At 39.4% G+C, this 19,343-nt stretch overlaps 1 long non-coding RNA gene across 1 annotated transcript; it reads left to right on the forward strand.

Moving 5' to 3' along the window:
* Positions 1-200: 200 nt before the first annotated feature.
* On the forward strand, positions 201-8,131 carry LOC137152649 (uncharacterized). Its single transcript, XR_010919564.1, has 3 exons — positions 201-589; positions 1,060-1,175; positions 4,551-8,131. It is a non-coding gene; the product is annotated as an uncharacterized lncRNA (long non-coding RNA).
* The last annotated feature ends 11,212 nt before the right edge of the window (positions 8,132-19,343 follow it).

Here is a 19,343-nt window from a genome sequence, read left to right on the forward strand (position 1 = left end):
TCCTTGCTCTGACACATCATGTCAAATTAAATCAGTCACAGTGTTAACTAATGTGACTGTTATAACAGTTTAGCGCAGTGACACTTAAGTGCAGAAATTCAACAAAGCATTCCTCCCCCCCCCCAACACACCCCCAGTGAAAACCATAAAAGCAAAAGGTAAAAACAAATAATACGTTTGAAAAATACAAGTGGGTAAGTTTGAGAACAATGTTATTACTTCAAAGATAGTCTGAAATGCCTGTTGCACTCCTCTTGAAAAACATTTTAAGTTAAGGGTTAGCAACCGAAAAATATTTGTAGTGGGTTCATTTCACCCACCAAAGGAGGAGAATTAAGTATCAGTTGGATACTGGGAAGGAATAGAAGCAGCTATTTTTAATCCTAACATTTGTATTACATTATTCAGTCATATAAAGGCTTCTCTAAATTACTAATCACCAAGCTCTGGTTACACAGAGAACATTTTAACAGCTTGATTTGTTTGAAGAGATTTGATTCATTTTAACAGGTTGATTCAGGCACTCAGTATGGACTCCATTGTTTTCAGATACTACAGCAATAAACCTGGCATAAATGTCTACAGATAAGTAAGTAGGTTGGTTTTTTAAGTTTATGCCTTTAGGTGTAACTGATTTTTAAGGATTTCTTCAACTTTTTTTTTTTACCAGTTAAAAAATTATTATTACATACGAAGTATAACAAAGATCTTCAGAACTTAATGATTCTCGCCCCCTCCCCGACAATAGCCCATATTGTAAATTGTTTGAGCGAGTAGCTAAAGGCAGAGCCAGTGCCAAAAAAGTATGTGTGGACTGGGTTTTTTGGTTGGTGGGATACTGGGGCTATACTTTGAGGTGTGGAGTATTCTGAAACTATTCAGAATGTAGGATTGAAAAAAAAAATGAGACACCTCATAGTAAAACAACGGACAGTCTTGGAAGTTCCAGCCATTACACCAATACAGATATATTGTAATTGCCCATAGTAGAACATCCATTAACTTTCAAATGGTTGTGCCAGAACATAACAATATGACTACCATTGCATTTACTTATAGGTGGTTGGCTGAATCCCCATGCCTCTGACTCTGGTTTCAGATTAATTCAACGAACAAGAAAAAGGTTATGGCAAAATTATATCACTTATGGACAGATCTCGTTCTTGGTTAAGGAGGTAAATTATACACTATCTGAAAACGCCTACCTGATGAACAGACGGTGGGCAAGACTGCACAATTTGTAGGATTTTTGTGATAAATTGGTGTTACCTAGCAGCAGAGATGGCAGAGGATGAACACAGCAGCGATATTTCAGTGTAGAGTGGAGTCCAGCTTTTAAAATGTTGTTCAGCTTTCCGTGCCAACGTTGTCTTTCTTAATGTTATCCTTAGCAAAAACTCAGCTGTCAGATCCAGAGGTCAAGACATGCTGAAGTAGTAACCTACAAAAGGACAATAGAGACATTATGAAATCACTCCTCGTGGCAAGTGACTTTTCTTTTTTTTTATGTTGGAGATCTTTTTAGAGTTTCAAAGGGATATCTGAATTCAGTCAGGCCTTTGTTTGGGGAATGTGACATTCACTGTTGGACAGCCTACAACTTTTATCAATCTGATGTTTCTAGAGCATGTTATTACATGTGCATGAGAAACCTCACTCAATCCTACTGAGTTGCCGAAGCAGTTGTAGGATCTGAGCCTTAATTAGTGACATCATTGTAATACAATATGAATAATTTTAATACAGATATTGGTTTTTAGGCTTATTTGAGCCCTGTCCAGAAAGGATGGGATGGATGTTCAAAGGAGTGAGTTGGATGCTCAGTCCTGTGGAATTTCAATGGAATCTAGATCCCTAAATTCCTTAGGCTCCTTTGAAAAATCCTAGCCAAGAAAACAATTGTGGGCTATATACTGTATGTTCATGGCAGAAAAGCTAAATCCCAATTTCAAACAATTTGTCTACAATGGGAGTCAAGGGTTTTAACATTTTGCGGGGTTAGGCCATATGACGACTATGGAAATGGACAACAGGATATTATGTACTAATTTCTTTGTAAAATCTGCATCAGTTGTATGACTTTTAAAAAAGACTAGAAAATAAACTCATAACTAATGCCATTGTTTAGAAGTGTATTCACAACCTTTCAGTTCCTAGTCCTTTCTCAAGGTAGTATTCTGGAGAATATTAGATATCCAGTTGCATCTGAAGATCCTGATAGGCAGATCTAATGGCTAACAGAGAAGGAAACTGACTAAAAATAACTATTTCAGAAATATTTGTATTTGATTTTTTTTCATGAATTTAAAAATTTTAATAAATTTAATAAATAACTGTTTAGAACTCATGGAGCAGACTCTCAGTGGCTTTAAATTGTCCATTATGGAGCTATGACAAATTTCAGCAGCTGAAGAGCTGCTCCCAGTTATTCCTGGTCATTTGTGCTTTCACTTTTGAAGTATATTTGCATAAGGCTATTTTATAATCCCAGTCAGAGACTCAAGCCTGTGAACTATAGTGCAATAATTCACACCTGCTTCATTTAACAGCACTCGACCTTCAGCCTCATTCTAACAGTACACAAGGTGTGAATTATTACACCATAACTCATGCCCAAGAGTGGCTTTCTGCTCACACATCAAGTTGCCCCCTCAGTATCACTGCAGGAGTGGCACCCTAATTACCAGTCTCTAAAAATAGGCTTGAAAATGGAAACAATTATTGATCCTTAATTATAGCAGCACAGATGGGGGCTACTCTTTTAGAGGAATGTATGTCCCGGATAACATTCCACAGGGAAATGGAAACATTGCCAAACCCATAGATTTTTAATGCGGCTACACTGTGGCTTTCTGAGCAATTGAAAAACTTTTGTTCACCTTATGAAATAATAAAAAACAAAATTATCAGAGCCATTATAAAAGAGAAGATAAAGACAAGTAAACTCACTGAAAGTCACACATTACAATGAGTTACAAAAATGAAAGCAATCTGTTTTCTACTCCATGCTTTAATGAAGCACTATCAATTTTTATTATTATGTATCTACTAGCAGAAAGTAGTATTTAAAATTAATGTTACTAATCCAAAAATCAGAGAGTGGATACTGCTAATTCAAACAGTTTATTTGGGGCTAATTCATTTTGTGTTTAGAAATACAATCATAATGTTTAAAGCAATATATAGAAATCTTTTAATAATAAACTCTTTCTCATTACTGAATCTTTCTGACTATCTTCAATTGGCTGAAAGTATAAACAGATGTACATATTTATACTTTAGAATATTTTTTAGTTTTAGACTATTAATGATGAAGCTATGCACTCTATTTTAAGTCTGAAAATCTCAAAGCATTTTACAAACATTAACTAATTAAGGGCGACACTGAGAACAATGTGGACAGAGTCTCTCTGAAGTCAATGCCCCTCCAGAAGGCTACATGGTCTCCTTGCAGTTCTCAGCACAAGACTGGAGCCTAAAGATTGTCAGCAGTACAGTCACGGGATGCAATTGCAGCTTGTGAAGACATTCCCGAGCTAGCTTTATCTAGCTAACTTGGGTACTGGAGCAGTGAAGCTGTGGCAGCATAAGCTGTACAAGTCTGCTTGGAACTCTGGGTAATTGCTGGTACTGAAGTGCTGTTTATTGTCACGGCTTCACTTCTGGTACCCAAATTAGCCAGATAATATCTAGCTTGGGTATGTCTACATGAGCAGCATCACATCCCGTGATTGCAAGTGTATACTGACCCTAACACTCAGAAGAACCCCGTGAGATAGGTAAACACTATATCCTTCGTGCAGTTGGGTAAAGAGAGACACAAATAAATGAACGCCAATAATGTCAAACTTGGGTACACCTAAATAAATGGCCTGATCTCCAAGGTGCTGAAAACCTAGCACTCACACTGAGGTCAATGAAGCTGCAGTTGTTTAGCAGCTCTGAAAATCACACCACTTACTTAAGTGCCACACTCTAGACACCAAAGGTTGAAAGTTGGGACAGGTTAGAGTATGTTTGGAAACCCTTGTGGTCTGTTATCCTTTCTCGGTGTTTGACTTCTGAGAAGTAGGATAAAGCTTTACTATCAACTTCCCTCCCAAGTACCTCTAATCTTGAGTCATAATGATTGATTCTAACACTTTATGAACAACATATGCAGCCCTTCAAAGTTTAGATTAAAAAATTACAAGGGCTATCAATCCTCATGCTCCAGCGTGTAATACGAAGGCTACCTAAAATTAAGAAATTCCGTCCATGGCACAGTATTATGAAAATATATTAGGGGAAGTTCTCATCTGCATGAGGGACTTCCTGGTATCTAGGATGCAGGGCTTATTTCAGACATATCTTGACTGGGTATCTAGTCACCATATTTGTGTTAGCTTTTCCTTTCAGTAATGGTTGAGGAGTCTATCTTGCTGGCTATTACTCCACACTGAAATATTATTTTAGAATAAATAGGACCACTGGAATATGAATCCAGGATCTTTCAGGAGAGCAAGGAGATTCTGAATTTGTACCCATTTGTACCCATTTCCTTCTTTTAGGATGCAGTATGGTCTGGAGAAATGCATTTGAGACTGGGAGTCAGAAGGTCCTGGGTTCTAATTCTGGTTTGCTGGAGGCCTTGGACAAGTCACACTTCATCTCTCTGCCTTAGTTTGCCCATCTATAAAATACTATTTCTATTTATCTACCTCCCAGAGCCTTTGTAAGGATTAATTATTGTAAAGGTCAATATAAGTACTAAGTATTAAAAAGATCTTATTTGAAGTACTGTACACCTTAAAAATACAGGACACTACAAAATTCTCTCTTGTAACTTACATTTTAAATGAACAGTTCAACAGCTAAAAAACATGAATGACTCGATATTTCTCTTATCTGGTGTACAATGGGTGAAGTAAAAAGTTGCTTGTTCTCTTACACTTCATTAGTTTTCAAGTCTGCCCCAAGACAGTGATCAGCTTTAGCTTTCTCCAGAACTGACACACACTGATGTACTAACACCTATGCAATTCTCACCAGATGCTGCTTATGAAAACCAAGATACCTATAAGCATGTACGTCATCCCCACAAAATCTGTTTCAGACAACCTCTTTAGAAAACCGCTGCAAAAAATAAGTAACTTGGGTCCAAATATTTAACTACAGTTTGCACTGTGCTGTACTCATCACTGTTTACTCTCAGTGATGGCTCATCTAATGAATCCTTAATCTCTTTCAGTTATCACAGCATTTGAGAGATGTTAAAATCATGGACTTTCAGAGTTGTCTGATATTCTTGCAGATAAGGATCTGCATCGGCAGCATGAAAGCTAACTTGTGGTCAATGCATTGGTAACTAGCAAGGAGCTTAATCTTTAATGCATGTCCAATTACATCATTCCCCCACACGAGACGTTTATTTTAGCTTCATCACTCCCAAGTGCCATCATTTTGGACATATTTTTTGGTATCTGCGCTTACTAAGCGAAGACATGTCCCAGATTCTGTTGGATGGAAACAGTCCCTACTTTAAGCTATCAGGGGAATGTATAAAATGCTCCTTGACTAATACCATCATCATGAGGGATTCTGGCGATTTCTTTCCCTGAGCAAATTAGACCTCCCTCTTACTGTACCAAGCCTTCTGTTACGTCAGAAGCCTGCAGTTTCTGTTCTCCTCCCTGACTGCCATTAATTCTATTGCATCAGAGCTAGGAGTCCTCCAGCACTTACTAGCCTCTGATTACTCTAGCAGTGTTTCTAACTCGAAGTATAGGTAGAGCAGTGCTAAAGGGCAGCTGTATCAACTTATCACGTGAGCTGAGGACATGGGATCTTGCACTCAGGGCATGAATTCTGAGGCTTCCTGTAGAATAAATGTAATATGGTGGCTACTGCCTACGTCCACTCCTGCTCTGTTGTGGATATAGTGTCGCAGCTGCTCTCGTTTTGTGCATGTCCCCCTCCAGTGGCTGCAGCTACCCAGACATCTTTCTCTTTTTTTCAGCCAAGAAGTACTCCCTTTGATGATATTTTAGTTCCCTGTTCTGGAGATATATTTCAGTACTGCAGTCTCAAATGCTGTTGATTTGGCACCATCTGTTAGCCTGGATTCACATTTTGACAAAACAAATAGCATTCTGCATTTCTTTCCACCATAGAAGCTAAAGTTTTGCACCTGTTCTGTTAAGTTTACAATCTGGATATAAATCAAAATAGTGGTTACTCCAGTGTGTCATTGCGGTTTGTCCTGTGCACTTCAATTTTAGAGCACTGGTTATTTCTCAGTGAAAATATCTTCGAAATTATGACAAAACATACATTTTCCTCAATTTTCTCCACTTCACTTGTTTTACAGCTCCCGAGAGGTAGCATAGGTTATTGACCAAGGGCCAGATTCTGCTATCCATACTCACGTTGAGTAACATTTTACTTTGAAACTACTCCAACTCAAGAGCCAGACTATGGACTATCCTTACACACACTGGTGAGCAGCTAATTACACTAGTCTCATTGACATCAGTGGGTTAGGCACCTAACACACGTTGAAAGTCAGTAGGAGTTAGGCACCTAACTCACTTAGGCACTTTGATAAATTACACTAAGGCTATGTCTGGACTACAACCTATGTCAGCAAAACTTATGTCGCTGAGGGGTTTGAATATTCCACCTCCCTGAACATCATAAATTACACTGGCATAAGCACGCGTGTGCGTCTCCTGCCAACATAGCTTCTGCTGCTTGCAGAGGTGGGTTTTTTTATGTCGACAGGAGAGCTCTCTCCCATCGGCACAGCACGTCTTCACCTTATGCTCTGTAATGGTGAAGCTGTATTGGATAGAGGCGCCGCTGCAGCGTTGTACATATAGACGTGGCCTTGGTGCCTATCTTCATCTCTAGGCACTCAATTACCTTGGTAAAGCTGGCCCTCAAACACCTTCAAGACTTATTAAATCAATGGGAGTCGAAAGCGCGTGGCTCTTTTTAGGATAAGCACCTAAGTTCCTGCACAACACCTTCAAAAGACAAGCCCGGGATCTTAAAATCATAACTTGCCTAGACTCTAAAAATCACGGATTCAATAGAAACACTGGATTTAGGTTTATTACAACAATCTAACCCACTAACCACCTTTTTTCCCACTAGGACTGCAGAGGTGTTAACTGCCCCACTTCACCTTGAATGGTCTTTAGCAATGTGTGTTAACTACTGATGCTGAACAATGTGTTCCACCTTGTATTTGAACTTTGATATTCTGAGTACATTTCCCAGACCTAAAGGTCTGTGTAAGTTCCAAAGCTCGTCTCTTTCACCAGCAGAAGTTGACCCAATAAAAAAGATATTCCCTCACCCACTTCCACTCTTTAAGATCCTGGGATCAACACAGCTACAACAACTCTGCAGAGAGGAAACACTTTCCAGTTTCCCTGTCTTGGTTATAAGATAATTGCACTGGAAAGAATGGTAGATCCACAGTAATGCTAGCCTGTTCTCTCATAATGATGCAGTAAATAACTCATTTCAGCACTGCAGCTCCAAGAATCTACAAACATGAATGTTTGAAAGTTTTCCAAATTATTCCTAACTGTTGTATATTGGACAATAAAATAAATAGCTTTCTTGTGTTTTTTTCTCTCCCCCTGCACCCCAGTGCTTTTTATGTACCTGTTTGCAAAATCATCTCATACATAATGCAATGCAATAAACTGCAGCATATAATGGCTGTACAACCCTGTCCATGTGTAAATAGCAGTAGAAATCCATTACTCACAATGTATCCTTCACATGCAATTGGAATTTGACAAACATTAAACAATTTGAACAGATTGTAGAAACCAGTGTTTCCTTTGAGTGCCTTTTAGTAGGCTCATCATCAAGCTACTCCTCAAAAATGCCAGGAGGAATAAATGGTTTCCTTAAGGTAAATCGCCACGTGCTGAGATGATGCTCAAGTTTGCTATTTTGCTTTTTCCTTGGTAAAAGATAACGTAATTTAATAATTCAGATGTCTTTTTTTTTTTTTTTAAACTATCTTAAGTGGAATCCATTTATTTATTTTGTTGTTGTTTTATTTTTTTTTAAATCCGGCATGGTGTTACCTTTTGATTGCAATTTAAAATACAAATTGTTTTTTCCCTCTGACTCTAGACACAGTCTCATTCGTTCGTGCCGACATTAGCATGACTGAATTACCAGTCTGTTTTTTTGCGTGTTAAGCGAGTTGTCTTATTTTAGATAATTTAAAATCACCATCACCACAAATAACATTGAACAGATGGATCTGAATCTATTTTTATGTATAGCTGTGTAAATCAGGAGTAATGCCATTAAAGCCAATGGATGCATATTGGTGTAAAAATATTTTAACTGAGCTCAGAATCAGGCCCAGTGTATTTAAATAAAATGTTTCCTTCTCTGTGTAGGCTCACGTTTCTGTTGACTAATGAAACACTTGGTGGAAATACTATATACCTACGTCTAGACTGGCAAAGTTTGTGTATTCCATGCAGCTCTTAGCCAAGAGTACTGGTTATATTACTCCAAGATGCAATACCCATATCCCAAATATTCTTCCCTGTAAGCTTGTGTCAGGGTGTGCTCTAAAACCCTGATCCAGAAGCACATGCTAAACTTTAAGCACAGGAGCAATTCTGTTGAAGTCAATGGAATTACTCATGTGCTTAAAGTTAAGCATACAGGTAAGTGCTTTGCTGGAGCAGGAAGAGGCTGGAGATTTATTATTTTCTTTTCCCAGTTAAACGACGTTTCCATTTTACTGTTATTAGAGTTGGTCCAAAATAATAATAATGATGGGAACTTTTTTTGGAAAATTTATCCTGATTTGTTTTTTCAAAATTTCAATTTTGAAAATTTTCAACCAGTTACTTGAAAACGTAATTTTGAATGATGAAATTTTCTGAAAATTGGAAATATATGTCATCCACTTCTACTCATAGCCACCAAGAAACTTCTGTTAAGTGCATTTGCTGAAAATGTTTGTACCTGAAAGCTATACCAAGAGTCCTGCAGCCTTGACATTCAAGGCCTCCTGCAGGAACTCACCCTGCATGGCAGGAAGGACAGGAAAGGAGAGGATTGTGGTAGTATAATAGTTTAAACTGGGAGAAGGTGAGTGTTGACATGCAGAAGCTATAGAGGAGTCTGCATGTATTCTTCTCCACAGCAGTTTTGAAAATAATTGTCCATTTGGTGCAATCATGTCTATTCCAAAATCAAACATATTGCTCTTCTGCAGCATTGGTATGAACTGCAAGGATAAATCATCTCGGGCAAAGGGTGGAAGTGGAAACTCCATGATAGCCAGGTACATGAACCCACCCAACTGTTCCTTCAGTATAGTAGCAGATTTTCAACAGGGAGCTCTCAAGATTCCCATCTAATAGTCTTCAGCAATTCCCTAATGGCAATATGGATATGTTTCTTTAGGGCGCAGAGAAAAGCTGATTCACTTTACTACAAATACTAGTATGTAGGTAAGTCAGGGTGGGAGTGGCTGTGGGAGAGGGCATGAGCGGAGAAGGAGAGAAAATATATAGAGAGAGTGATGGAAAGAGGGAGCTTCGTATGCCAAAATTGTGTCCTGTAAAGTCTTTTTTAAAGTCCCAGTTCAGCAAAGCATTTGCAGTTAAGCACATGCTTAAGTGCTTCGCTGGATCCGGTCCTGTTTTGCTTGTGTGAGATGTTATCTACCAAGTACAATGAGGAGAGGTGTCCCAAAGTCAATATAAAACGTAGCCTTCCAATAAAATGATTTTTAGTAAGTGACAAATAAAGGATTAACTGCCTCAAGCATTAGCCCCTCTACTTCCCAATTTATAGCTTTTCAAGTTATTAGCTTTTTAATTAACACCGAAAGATCTGAAAGTACCTAATTGTATTCTATAGTAATTATATTACCAAATTATAGATATGAACATTAACATTTGGTTTCTCTAATATTCTATTTAAGAATGTGCAAATAGGAGTTGAAGTTTTGCTAATAAATGCCCTTAGCTGTTATGTTTCTAAATAGAATGGGAAAATGTACATTTATAGTGTTCATTTAAGTGCTGCTGCATTCAGCTGGGATTACAGAGTAAAACCAGACTGTACACCAAGGTATTAGAAATAGAACATCATCCCTTTGTTAAACTCACTCCAATAATTATAGTTTACTGAATTATTTAATACATAGATGTTAAGGCTGTATTTTGTGCTAGGACTTCGAATACAAATGGGACATGCACAAGGAGGGCAAGCAGTGGCACACCTCCCCTCCCCCCAAATCTTTGTGTGCGGAGAGGGAGGAAGCAGCAGGATGGCTAGCTGCCCGAAGAGCTCCTCCTCCCCCCATCCCTAGAGCTGCAGCCCCACATGTTGCCTCTTCCTCCACCCCATGACTCATCTCAGTAGGCAGTCTGCAAGGTCACACAAAAAGCCTGTAACGGAGCAGGGAATTGAATCCAGGTCTCCCAAGTCTCAGGGATAGTACTCTAATCACTAGGCCATCCTTCCTCCCTGTGAAAGAAAATCATAATCAGAAAGGACCTGATCCAAAATTCATTGAAATCAATGGAGAGATGTCAATTGAGTTCAATGGATTTTGGATCTGGCTCATAATATATTTCTCATTACATTTTCTGGCTCTTCATTTTTCCCCCCAATTGCTTCATATATCATCCTTCACATATCATTTTTTGTAACTGAGACACTAATAATATGAGCCCTAATGTCCGTATAAAGAATTTACTCTCTTCCAGGATAATTAGGTATTCAGTTCTTTCAGATAAAATTATGCCTAGTCAGTCTCAAACACTTATCAGCTTGGCCAGAGCCTCAGATTTGTTTTTAAACCAAAAGTCTCTCTACTATTCTGTAAATTTTGGTCAAGTGGTGATTTTAGTTTTTTTTATACTGCCTTCTGGGATAAGAAGGAATATCATTTAGATGATGTCCTCATACCTCTTCAATTACATCACTCTTATTGTCCCATTTAAAGTCATATGGATATACTGATGTCTAAAGGTGTATGAGGGAATAAGTAATTACTTTGGAAGTAGGAAGTTATTTTTCAATTTAGAAAATGTAACAGTCCCTCATGTTGACAATCTTAAAATTAATTTTCTGGAGGGTATGATTAATGTTGATCAATTAGATCTTTCAGGTCTTCCTTTAGGAATTTGGACCTTTTGTGTGTGTGTCCTTGGAAATTATCTAGTATCAACGGAGTTCCTTGTTTTTGTGATGTAGACACCTGCCCCCTAAAAACTAGACAGAGACCATCATCATATTTTAGGAAGAACACTGAAATATAGAGACTGGTGACAATTGAGTATGTGTGGCTCTTGACAAACAAAACGGTGGATACAGATCTCACTCAAAAGAGGATGGTCTTGAGGTGTTTCCACTAATGCCAAACAGCTGTTAGATATAGCAGGCCTTCAGTCACTACAACCCAAGACCAGATTTATGCCACTGACCTTGAGATGAAAGGCTTTGTAGGCAGTCCCTGGAGACATCCAGTCTGTATACAGGGATGTTTTATAGCTTCATCTCTGTCTCAATTTCCTTAATTTAAGATACTTTAACACCCCACCTTAAAAGTATGGCTATACATGAACATGAATTATTGCGAGCAAGAAGAACATGGCATTTGGAACTTTGCAACAGTAGTTTTCCCTCATATATGGCATTGCCTCCCTTTGAAGTGACTAGAACTGGCCACTGATGGAGGGAGGATAAGATTTGTTATATCTATAGACAGATCAAGTATGGTGAATCCTGTATTTCTTATTTAGGTGAGAATTATTTTTTTGTCTAGTATCATGTTCACTATAAATACAATGGAACCTGTGTACAGTGAACAGTGAATCTAATCTAATCTAAACAGGTCTCGGGAGTTAAAATCCCAGCTGTCCTGCAGGAATTTAGTATCTGTATATAGGAACTCATTTTAGTTCCATGAAATTCACCTTGCAGGACACAGTGGATTTTCCGGCTCCAAGTCTGTACAGTCTTGTACAATGGAAGTTCTACATTTTGCGTGGCTAGAGTTATGCAAATTGCAATATCAGTCACCATGGAACTAAGCATCACGTTGCAATCTTCTGTGCTCCCATTCCCCCAGCAGAATCCTTCTCTCCTAACTTGCCCACCTTCATGGGTCTACTCCCAGGGGATATTCTGTGACCATGGATTTGTCCCTAAAAGCAAAATTTGTCTTTTTTTTTTTTCTTCTCGTGACTCATTAATGAATACCCTCCCCCTTTGGAATACAGAGACTTTGTGCCAGAATCACACAATAAGGAACTTTATTTTTAAAGAATGCGACTGAACACTCAGCAAATGTAAAAAGTCAAGATGAGACCAATACAGCACTGAACTCTGGCTCATAACCCCATTTGTCCCCAACCACATGGCCAACAGATTGGTGGTGTAGGTCTCGGATCCTTTCCTCCCTCTCACAACCTGCACATACTCCTAGCTGCTTTAATTGCTGTGCCTAAATGAAAAGTCTCAGTTGTAAGCTTGAAACATTCTCTGTCAATCCTTTTAGAGGAAATATGGGGGAGGGAACGAATTTTAGAAACCGTCTGTCTTTTCCAATCTTCATTCCCACACACCACCCACTGCCCTGCCCTTTTATCCTCCCTTTCGTCTTTTGAAAAGTCTGTAACAAGCATCTTCAAAAAGAGTAAAGAAAGGGGAAGGAGCACAGGATTGTTGTCTGATTTTAAGGCAGTTCTACAGCTGGCCCTGCATTCTGCAGCAAAGGAACTGCACCAAGCCTCTGGGCTTGTGTACAGTTCATGGAGGGTGATTATTTTGAAGACTATTTTGTTTTTTAAAAATCAAGAGTAAAAAAAGTTAACTTATCTGCAAAATTCTCTTTGATGGCCACATAAGAGGAAGCTGCAAATTTATGCAGGCGGCTGTCTTCCTATTAAGTTCCCAAATGATGCATGCTAGTTTCAAGAAGTAATTGAGCCCCCAGTTACTCTATTGCGAACTTTGGGAGCTCCACAAGGACCCAATACCTCTACATTCACTGTATCCACTGTAAATCAGTTAAAATAAGTAGTGCAGTTACAGCATGGGATCTGTACGGGGTCATCGATGGAGCTAAGAAATAGAATTCCTAACTGTCTTAGCCAGTGAATCTTTTTTTTTTTTCCTTTTCATCCTCTTCTCCCCTCTCTGCCTTTTTTGAGGTTGGAAAAAACCAAATGAGTAGCTGCATCCATTTGTTAGCAACTGATAACAAGCTCTCAGCAACATTCTGAGTTTTGCTGTTCATCACGTTCCCCTGCAATTCCACTTTTACATTACAGGCTCTAACGTAAGCTTTACAGAGGACTGCTATTTCCTCCTCTAGCTATTTCATATTGTACTCTAGTATAAGCAGAAAGCAGCCGAGTGATTTCCCATCCTGCAGCATATTGTCGTTTTATTTTCAGTCACCCTAATAAGCTAAGAGCTGACACCACTTCAGTGATGGGTGTGAGTAGAGAGAACTAATCAGGAAGCAATAAAAATCAGTACAGACACATGCACGGCCAGATCCTCAGTGCAAATTGTCATAGTTCCATTGAAGTCAAGGGAAATTCACTCATTTATACCAGCTGAAGATCTGGCTTTCAGAACCTGCAAATGTTTACTCTTTTTGTCAACACTGATGTGTTCCACAGAATCTAATATTGGAAATGCCCATGTCTGTCACTAACCATGAATTGATCAGGGGCCAGTCGGCTTAGTGTCTAGGCACTGAGCAGTAACGATCTGGTGAAAAACCAGTATTAATTTACCAGATTTTTAAATGACCTCCCCACGTGTGGCTAAAAGGCACTTTCAAAGCAATGGTGCACAGGTGAATATTGCAAAGATACAACCTTACATCTGTCATTTAAAAAAAAATAAATAGCACAACTACCTTTCCTAAGTACTGCTGCTGTTCAACATTTGGATGAACATCTGCCACACATCAGTGAAATCATAAATATTTAGAAGAGTGTAGTTTGTTATAGACGGTGGACAAATTATTCCTGTCTGCACTGTGATCGGTAGGTCAATAAAATCTCTACCAAAACCAAGCATGTTTTCGGGGAGCATACATATTCTGTACTGATCTACAACCTGCCTGATCTTTTAATTTGCCCTCATTTCAATTTACTGCATCTTGAATTTCAGAAATTAAAATATTCCTTCTTGTTTGAAGATGCCTTTTTTTTTTTTTTTTTTTGGCAAAGCAACATCAGAGAATTTAAGTTTTCCCTGACTTTATCAAAAAGTGAAATATTTAAGATTTCATTCACTTAATGCTAAGCTATGAAATTTACTCACAGCAGAAAATAAAATAAACGAACTCTTCAACCTTCTGAATCACTGGTTTGGACTGACCCCAGTTTGGTAGTGACCCATAATCATTACTATCAGCCGGTTATTTGATAGCCTTTGTGGAATGACTTGGTATTCTCAGTGTGGGTGAAAGGAATTGGTGGTTAACTGGACTGGGACTCAGGAGAGCTGGGTTCAAAATACTCATCACACTGTTTAACGCATTCCACGGCCTTCCAGTGTGACCTGGGGCAAGTCATTTAGGCCCAGATTTTTATAGGTGTTTAGGTGTTGCTATACTCAGTGCTGGAACGCCTTACTGATTTAGGAGTCTAAGTCTCATTTTCAAAAGGGATTTAGAGTGAGATTTTGGTTCCTGAGTGCCTAAATCCCTTTTGAAAATGAGACTTTTTGTACTCATCAGCTGATGTCCCAGTGATCTGCCACACACCATTATCCGTCTCCATACTCGTTGTCCCCTACTCTGAGGTCCCGCCCACCATTCATTTCAGAATGGTCTCCAGTTTATTTCCATTTCTATGCCTAATGGGACCTAAGCACATAAGTTTGCACCTGTTGATTACTCACACTGAGTAACGTTTAGGAATACTCATACAAGGAAGGCTTGGCGAGTCAGTTCCTGTCCACATCTGGAAGGAGAACTGCATCCAAAAACTGACAGTGATCTGAAAGGTATTCTCAGTGGAATTTCTGTGGTAGTTTTGTGCAAACAGACTCAAACTCACAAGACAAGAATATGTTACCTTTCCAATTAAGTGGCCGCTTATTGCTAGGAGTTGAATCCATCTACCTGGCTTTAGGCCTCTAGTTGCTACTGAAAAACAAATAATAAAAGGCACAGGAGCTTAGGTGAGGCAGAATAAACAAAGGAGATATATAGGTACATGATTCTCTGAATTAATAATAAGATCAAGCTAAGAAATAACTCAAATGTTACAGTTTGTACTAGAAAGAAGGGAACACTTTAATTACATACATATTTCTTATCATTTGTCCCAGACAATTGCCTATTGCTCTGAGGGATCAGCCGGCGAGTGTCTGATGAATGGATCTTTCATTTATTTTGGAACTGCAGCTAAAATCTGAGGAGGCATTGGATTTGAAGCTCGCATCTGATACACAGAAATCGAAATCAAACTGAGTTACACATAATATGGGAGCATAAGTGCCCATTGTCCTACCATGGGAACTCAGTAAAAGGATATGAAGGATCTATACCACTGAGGTGAAAAAGTAAACCATGTAATTACATGGCATGGTCCTTGAAGTAACAACTGCTTTATGGCTGGTTAAAAAGAAGGCACATTTCTTAGATGTATAGCATGCCGTCAGAAATTTCAGACACTATTAATTCCCACTACTGAAGGAAAGACATTGCAGTGGTGTTTAGCTCATAACTCAGAAGTTTATTTTGACTCTAAACTTTCTGCGAAGTAAAGTCACATGGTTGACAGGACCAGCATTTATTCTGCCTTAACGATATCATTTTTTAACCTGACCTGATTGTGAAAAATCCATTATCTCTTCCCAAAATAAAGGCGGCAACTTGGAAACCATTCAGCTGTTAACTGCATAACCTGCCAAGAGCAGTCCTGGATATCTGGGTTTCTCCACTGTCACGGGTGTGCTTGTGCACATGACTGAGCGTGCATATCATGGGACCTTTCCACAATATGCTGTCTCTGTCACAATAAGAAGGAGATGGCAGGAGATTGAAATATAAACGCACCCTCCCTTCTCTAGCTATTAAGCTGCATCTTCACTGTACTTTTAACCCGTGTTGACTTGTCCATATTAGGCTGTGTCTACACTTCAAGTTGGGGGTGTGTGATTGAGCTAGTGTGCTAAAAATGAAGTGTAGATGCGGTGCCACGAGTGGCAGGTGGGCCTAGCCGCCCCGCGTATGAGCCTTGCATCTCAGATGGGTATCTACTTGGGGTAGCTAGCCCTGCCCACCGCTTGTGCCATTGTGGCTATACTCTGTTTTTAGCATACTAGCTTGATCACAGTTAATACGAATCATCATCCCACCTCAGAATGTTGACATACCTTTACAACCCTAGGATATGGCTTCACTGCACCATTAACCTGGGCTCCTACACCCAATCTCCCATCCACTCACACAAACCGCTGAGCCAGGTTTGGTGGTGCCTTCAACCCAGGATAGCTGGCTCATCTGCAGCTGCACGCTAAAGCTTGGGTGCCTCTTTTACTTAGACTGGTCACGCACCCACCTCACAGTGAGGACACAGGCTAAAGAAGGGGTTCTCAAACGTCTTTTGCTGGGAACCCTTTGAAAATATTTCAGGCTGTGATGAGCCCCCCGCGCTCCCCTCCCCCAAAAGAGTGAGGCCCCCCCCCATGCCATGCCACCCTCACTTCTGTGCTGCTGTTGGGGACAGCACCGCTTTCAGAGCTGGCCACCCAGCCATCGGTTCTTTGGCCACCCAGCTCTGAAGGGCTTGGGTGGTCAGCCCCGCACATTTCTGACAGCAAGAGCCCTGGCATGCATGGGGACCAACAGTTCGCAACCCCACTATAAAAACCTGGCCACCCCGAAGAGTCACAACCCCTGGTTTGAGTACCCCTGGGCTAAACCATTTGAATGCAGGCCCATCAAGAGAAATTTGGGGCACTGGTACATCATGTTTGCTGTGGCCCTTCCCCCTCCCATTTCACCCTAGTTCTGGATGTTTTGGGGGTCCTGGTACAATTGTCCCCCCTTTCCTGCTCTCTTGTCAGCCCTGAGTGCAGATAATCCGCCATGCCTTCCCATAATTCCCCTGTGCGCCCAGAAGGACAGACAAGTTCTTAAGAGTCATAGAGCAGTTTACTGCATTACAGAGAATCATGGGATATGCCCCCAGAAGTCCTAGAAATACATAAGACTTAGTGGCGCATCAGTGAGAAAACAGTAACTCAGGCCGGGCTTTACAATGTGACAGCTCATACCTGGCAAGGCTAACTGGGGCTGATCACCCAAATTAACCCAGCAGTGAAGACACACCCCTAGAGATAAGGCAGTTGTAGTTTTGATCCAGTTTAGCTGACCAAGGTAAACCCTTGCGAAACTCCTCTAGTGAAGGAACAGCTTGTCAGAGAACAGATTCATTGGCATGTCTGCTGCTGTCATTGGCCTGTCTTCTACTAAGATTAGCAGACAGGTAAAATGCTGGGAAATGTTCATGAGTTTAAATACCCAGGGCAGGGCTGATTTTAAGCCCTAAGAAAAATTCCTGTGTGTTTAAATTGCAACAAATAAGAGATGGGGGAGGGGGGGGGGTAACTGTATTGGTTTTGATTTTATTGATTACTAATAAAATGTTCAGTGAAATTATAAACTCACCAGGAATTAACATGAATCACTCATATTTCTATTGTTAAAAACTAGGGACCTGATTCTCTTCTGCCTTACACTTCAGATAGTTATGAACACCTGGGCAAAATGGGTATAAAATAGCAGCACACCATTTGCACAGGTTTAAATAACTTCAGTGGGCATTGAAAAAAATCAGGCCCTGAATTAATTCATAGCTAGAGCTGGTCTAAATCCATCACCTCATAGTGTTCTAGGCAGGAGGGCTGGAACAATTTTTATAGTGGGGGTGCTGGGAGCCATTAAACCAAACTAAGCCCTGTATATAATAGAAACCACTTCAAACCAGGAGGTGCGGCAGCATCCCCAGCATCCCTGGTTCCAGCACCTATGGTTATAAAGTTCCTTTTTTGTCACAAACTTAAGAAAATGACCCCCACAAAATTAGACCAAATGTTTGCCCCCTAATTAATTACCTGGTTATGATTATCTGGGCCTGGACCAAATAAGAATATATTGTTATCACCCATTTAAAAGGAGTATGACATTTGTGTAGTGTATTTCCAGGTGAGAGTGTTTAAAAATTCACTTGTGTGTGGAAAATAAAGCACAAAAGTGCTGTAAGCAAAGATTCTGAGCGTTTATTGTCACAATACAAACACTGTGTGATACGTCCAATTAGTTTCAGTTAGTTGTTTTATAGTGAAATACATTTTCAGATGGGAGTCTTAATCTGGTATTCCGGCAACCATAACTAAATCTGTGCAAGCATTTCCATCTACAGATTACACGGTAGGTCTATTTCTGGCTAACTTCCTTGTGTGCTCTTTTTGATTCAAAAGATTAAGATAATAATTAAAAGATAAACAACATTATATATTTCATTGGCTGGTATTATAATTAGCAAGAAATCATGTACAAAAGGAAACACAAAGATCTCAAAATGTGTTTCCCTGGATAATCATTGCTAGAGTTGGTTGAATAGTGGGAAAATTATACTCAACTAAACTAATCGCCAATTGATTAAAAAAAGATTGATAAATAATGTATTTGATTAATAATATTCAGCCATGCACATAACTGTCATGGTGGGAAAATGTAACCTTGAACAATTACTCAAGAACAGCTGCCAAAAAAAAATCACAGCAGTTATTATCCACAACGAGCATGCATAATGGTATTAATTTACTGGTTTTGCAAACACTATGAAGTTTTTAACAATTTCAATATTTACATTTTTTTCTGTTACAGCTACAATTGTGCATCAATTTCCATGTCATCTAAAGACATTAATGGACATTGTCTTAGGGAATGAAAACAGGTGGACTTTCATGTTAACATCATTTGGCATAGGAAGTCAGCACTTTCCAATGACACTTTTTCCTATCGGAAATACGTTTGGCTACAAAAGGTTAATAACATCAGTCAGAAGGACGTCAATGTCTTATCTCTGTAAAATGGACCAGATTCTGGACCTCAAATCCATCATTTTAAACCCAGATTAAGTGAGATCAGAATATGGCCCCATATTTTTTATCAAGCACAGACTCAACTGGAAGACAAAAAGTATTAAGAATAGAGCTATTTGGAAATTTATGCTGGAACAGTTTTCCATAGGGAAATACCAAGTGGATTAAATTGAAACATTCTACGGGAACATGTCTATTTTGACGAAGTTTTG

This window comes from Emydura macquarii, unplaced genomic scaffold, assembly GCF_026122565.2.
Source record: "Emydura macquarii macquarii isolate MOO-44397 ecotype Brisbane River unplaced genomic scaffold, CSIRO-AGI_Emac_v2 contig_1230, whole genome shotgun sequence".
In the NCBI taxonomy this organism is placed as follows: Eukaryota; Metazoa; Chordata; order Testudines; family Chelidae; genus Emydura; species Emydura macquarii.